A 6,053-nucleotide genomic window follows, 5' to 3' on the forward strand; every position below is an offset into this window, starting at 1 on the left:
TAGGACTTAAATGAAACCTGAATTTATCAAGTACCTTTGTGTTGTCAAGTGCCTGTGATGTCACAAACATGGCTTGACATTTGTAAGTTCATTACAGGAAACCAATACCAACAACGCTCCTCACAACACATGTGACAACATCTGTCTACACACATCTCACATATGTTAAATACATATTGTACGCACAGACAAATATATATATGTATAAAACCATTGCCCACAGTACTCCAGAAACATCGGGAAAAATCACCATCATACTGACAAAAGGCAGTAAAAGTTGAAAGTCAGCATACATCAATAAATAATACAATAAATGTAATAATAAAGTGTAAAAAGAAATCTAAAACTTTACACTTTTCCTTTAAACTCCAGTCACTTGGTAAAAATAGAACCTTAATATTTCTTCCTTTTTTTCAATTAGTTGATAAAATAAATCTAAACTTAATTTTTTTTATTCCTCTGTTTATCTTTCCCTACTGTGTCTTTCACTTCATCAGCTCCCATTTTCCCTTTTTTTCATGCTTATATAAAAATTGACAAATGTGTCCAAGTGTGGTGATGTTAAACACATCAGTGTTCTCAGTTAACTGCTGTAACTACAGCAGCTGCAGCTTACTACAGTGTATAAACCATAGATATATACACATAGATGCCTCATTGGACCAGGGTTTGGGCTGCTCTCTATCAGACTTGTGTGCTGCATTTCGATGTTCCAGGAAAAAAAAAGCCAGAACAAAGGTACAAAAGAAGAGTGTGCATGTGGTGGAAAATAATTAATTGTCATAAGGAATTGTAAAAACCTCTCTTTGTCAAGCATGGATTTGGCTTTTTTTTTTTTGGTTAATACTTGTGCAGACATCCCTATATAATATAATTTAATGTGCATGAAATGTGCAGAAAGTTTCTTACATTGTGGAAATGGAAGTAAACCCAGAAGCTAGAAACTTTTTTGGCATATGCACCAGGTAAGCAATTCTTATTGGACTGAATAGGCACCATTTTCGATCCGGTATCCAGCTCTTATAATACATCCATGGTATATATCTATGGTATAAACTACAACAGTAGCTAAAGAATTTTTAACAGCATGCTAACAATTCACTTGTAAGTTGAAGCTAGGCAGTTATCTGAATTGACAAGTACTCAGTGTGTTTATATACCAGTGTTTAATTAAAAATATGAAGCTTTATATTTGTTTTTTCCTTCATGTTAATTTTTTGGTTAAAATCTTATTTATTGATGTATTCAGATATTTTTTCACTTGTCTGATAACCTTTTACTACCTTTTGCCAGTTTCATGTTTCCATAAAGTTCATATATTAGTGAGGTAGATAAATAAAAATAATCTAAAATACTGAAATCAAATATAGATTTAAACTGATTAAACACCACTATATTAGTGAGCTAGAAGTTATACAGTGTGCACAGAAAAACAGACAATAGACCAAAAGACTGTATGTATTAACACTGGTTATCTGTTATCACCCTTACTGTGCAGTGCGGTGTAGTATAGTATAGTTTTACTTTTCATTGTGAGGATGACTAAGAGTTTTGACTTCAGGGAGTTACAGTATAAACTTATCAATGACGAAATATGAAACAATGAGGTGGAGGTTGGTCTGCTCTAACAAACACTTCATGCAGGCTGCTGAGTCTTTCATCAATAACATGCAACAATTCTGTACAGAGAGGCTGCCGTCAATAACAAGCCAAGCCATTCGACTGACGGATGCAAAGCCTCAGCATGTCACTGTGGACTGACTGTCATTATTTCTTTGATCTTGCAAGACTTCCCAGTGTTATGATGGTTTTTAACCTTACAGGGACAGTTTGTACAATGACAATGACCAAAATGTACACTCCATCAGCCCAAACCTGCCTTCCAATAGTTAATACAATAAATGAAAGAGTGCCACTGTGCCACTGTGTTCTTATGATGATGCAAACTCTCTGGCAAGAGTATAGACAAAAGCAATGAACCCTTTTCTTGAGATACTGAGATCATCTGTTTCTACCTGAATGGTGAGGTAATATTTTACAGCAGTATGATGATTTATTCAGCTGATGTTATAGTCATAATGTCAGCTGTTGAATATATCTGTAGCTATGTGAGCTATGGAAAGTCAGGAGGATGTGGTCTTGGGTAACGCAGGGGTTAGTTTGCTACTTCGAATTTGATGTGGGTTGAGATGTCATGCCGTGTTGGTGAGGTTAAATTCACTAACAGTACAAAAGCACAGTATTTCTCGGCGTCTTTGCACCGTTCTAGCTTCTATAGAAAATAGACTGCAGAATTACCATAAACAATATAAATACAGTTAGCTCTTTAAAACTAGATCTTGCACATCACAGAGATGACAGGTGCTGGTTACACCACAAGCTGCTACTACTGTGTGAACAGACCAGAGTTATTGTCTGTTTGCAAAGACAGTCAAACAGTTGCATGCTGCGTTTGAGAAACAAGCTCAGTAAAATACCAGTCAAACACCAATGTCTTAAAATCAGAAATCAAGCTCTGTCACTTGACTACCATGTGACTGGTCTGAGGCGGTTGCAGACAATAATACCCTACTAACAGAGGGACCTGAGGGAGCCACAGCTGCAGGATCATAGAGAGGGGGTGGGAGATAGTGTGAGAGTTTAGATATGAAGGCATGCTGAGAAATAGAGCGCTGGTGTGAAAACAACAAGACAGCCATTGGCTTGCATGCTCTTGCTGTTTCCTATTCTGCGTAAAGACAAAAAAAACTACTTTTGCACCAAAGTTTGTGATTGTCTGCGTGTTTAAAGAAGATAGAAAATGAAGGGCTTAGCAGAGCAAATGGCCTGCCACAGATGGTAAGGTATCAGAAAAGAAATGAGGAACTAATATGGGAGGAGTATACAGGGAAGACAGCAAGTGTAAAAATTAGAATGGAAGAAGCAAAGAAAAAAGGAGACTGTCATCATCAGCTGCATTTTAACTAAGCTCTGATATTTTTTCTTCACATTGTCATATACATGCATATTTTTTCTGAATAATCACAGTTGCCTCCTACTTTCTCTAGCAATATGGTTTGTATTAGTACAATAAATGTGCGAGCTGTTGTCTTAGCTGAGCCTCTGTACAAGTCAAGTTGAACAGGTTATACCAAGGAAACTGGCACAACACAAATTCACATGACCCCGCTGTGTTCAGTCACAATAATCGCTTTTCTATTACCCCACATAAAAATCACTTTGTTCTTTGTGATGATCCACTTCAGCGCATCAGATTCATTGAGTAGTACTTAACCACACAGTAGCTCTCTTCATTTTATTTCAGCTCCCACAGACTCGTTGAAAACAGCCGCTGGTGATAAATAATAATAGCAGAGCAGACCGAAGCGAAAGCAGCTAATTGTAGCACTCAGCATGCAGTCATGGATTTCTGTTTTGTATCTCAAATGAGAAATCCATTAAACTCTCTGTGAAACACTCAATAAAGTGAAAAAAGATGCCTGTTAATTATCGAAAGCATGAAAACAGTACGCTAGAACACTGAAACCTTCTGATGAAATTCGCTGCTGAATTGCATGTCAACTAGGAAATCATAAGATGGAAAATAAAGAGATTCCTTACTAGAGAATGCATGAAACAGAAACAGTTAAAAATGTTGTTTCCACTGTGTGAAGCCTTTCTATAACCTTCATAACCTACATATCATTACACATCCTCTCCCAAAAGATATGGTAACCTTGAAATGTTTGATCTATATCTAAAGGTTTTTGCTTTAACTTTTATATTTATATTCTTTAAGTAACTTTTTACAGCATTCACATCTTTTTACATGGGGCCACTGACTTCCCCACACGTGGCGGAGGCTCTGGGGGCGAAGGCAAGCAAAGCTGCTCGAGCGGGCTCCATTCCCCATCTGTCAGCAGATGTTATGAGCCTGTGTAGACGTGGAGGATGCATGGGAAAGAGCACACAGCCCTAATGCAGGTGAAAGGCATCTAATGCATGTGGTTTACTGGCAGTCTATGTGTGGGCGGGTGAGATATCTGACCACCCATCTCTCTCACAACATTTACGTTTGTGCTGTTCTGTCTGTGTACTAATGGGCCTTTTTTCTCTGCCTTCATTCCTCAGAGCCTGATTGTCAGGTATATTTCATGGCATGAAATGGAAATACATAGTTTAAATCCAGTTAAACAAGATTAAAGCCTACATGCTATGGAGGACCATTTCTGCCAGAGAAAGAAAAAAGTGGGTGAAAAGTTAGATGTGATGGAAATCAAAATACGTAAGTAAAGAAATGTGACCTCCTAAATCAAAATCATTAGATAACAAGATTTACTAAGTCAAATGACAAAATCATGATTTAAGTCAACTAATTTTTTTTTTAGTTTTTAATTTAATTGAGTAAGTCAAAGGTAATTGTAACCAATGAAGTCAAAATTACCCATGAAAAAATTCTATAAAAATTTAAGCCAAAATTAATTTTGACTAACTATCACTCATTTTGAATTACCATGAGTATTTTTAATTTTTAGCACATGTAACTTCCTTTTCCTGGCCTAAATGAGCTTCCATCACATACAGCAAATGTTGACATCATAAATTCTTAGGTAACATTTAGGGCTCTTCGCCTGGTGAGAAAATATCGCATCTCAGCAGCCGATACTATGACCAAACCCTAAACTGAGAGATGCAAGAATGGCATATGAAAAGCAGAACATGCTGTCCACCACAGCTCGAAACCAAAGAGGTGAGAAAAAAAACGCTCTGAAACATCACAAAGGCATGTTTCATCATATTTGGAAGAGGCGTCATTGAGGGCACAAGTGCAGACAAAGTGCAGGTGGCAGGATGTCAGCGTTCATTTCTCACAATTGCTATCACTGCCCACAAGTGAATGACCGCATCCCACTTGTCTACAGGCTCTTGTTGAACTTTTAGCAGAATTTCAAGGTTATACTCATGGGAATTTACATTAAGAGAAGTGAAATAGCACACCTACGCCGTTTCTCTTAAATTGAAGCTGAGTCAATTGGTCTAAAAATTCCCCAGAGGTATTTCCTTGAAAGTTCAAGATTGCAACTTGATACCTGAAACAATGCTGATTCATATTCACAACTCTTATGCATATTGTGCCTGAGTCAATCAGCCAAACAGTGTGAACTGTCTTGTGTGAGTGTGTATGTGTACAGACTCAGATATACTCAAATTTTCTTACATTTTTCATTTAAATCTGCCCTCCAAATGTGAAGTTACAAAAGTGATCCCACAAATATGTACATAAACCTACATATACAGGAGTGTACAATAGAACATGTACATACTGTACTGTACTGTACAAAGGTCACAGAGATCGACATATCTCGCAAAGTTCAACATGTAAAATCAAATGTGTGTGTTAAAATATATTTTAAACACCACCAATTTGCATTTTTAAACAATTCATAAATTGCTTATAACACAATATATTGCCAGTGCAAGCTGAATGTATTGGGTTGGATCCATGACAAGCTGTCATATAGTGGTGAGTAATGGAGTCCATCAGTCATTTTGAATGCGTGCTGCTATGCACTTACATTACATCCCTTCAAGCAATTCAATATATCTTGTGTGTCAGCTACCAAACAGAAAGGTGTGACGGTACTCCAGTGGTGAAGAAGTAAATTGCCGAGCAGTGTACAGCCAGTTCATTTATAAAGGGTCCATTAAAGGTGATTATAGGGGTCCAGGCTGATTTAATGCGCTGTGTGGATTTTGAGGAGACAATAGATAACAGGGCACAAGTCATCTTCACCTTGAAGAATCCAGCTGATTTTGAAAGTTATCTCCAAATATTTTAAAATAATTTTATCAGCTATCTTCTCAGTTTGGTTCTGACATATAGTCAGTAGAACTAAAATATAACTGTATAAGATTTCTCAGTGTTAGTTTGAAGTCAATAATTCTGGGGTTGGAGTTGTTTTCCCAGTGACAGAGGGAGTGACGGTGACATTTACAATGCAAACCTGTTAAAACATGTAATGGATGAGATATTTTATCAAAGGTCTTCTCAGAAAATCTTAATATATTTGCAA

This window comes from Thunnus albacares, chromosome 12 (genome assembly GCF_914725855.1).
Source record: "Thunnus albacares chromosome 12, fThuAlb1.1, whole genome shotgun sequence".
In the NCBI taxonomy this organism is placed as follows: Eukaryota; Metazoa; Chordata; class Actinopteri; order Scombriformes; family Scombridae; genus Thunnus; species Thunnus albacares.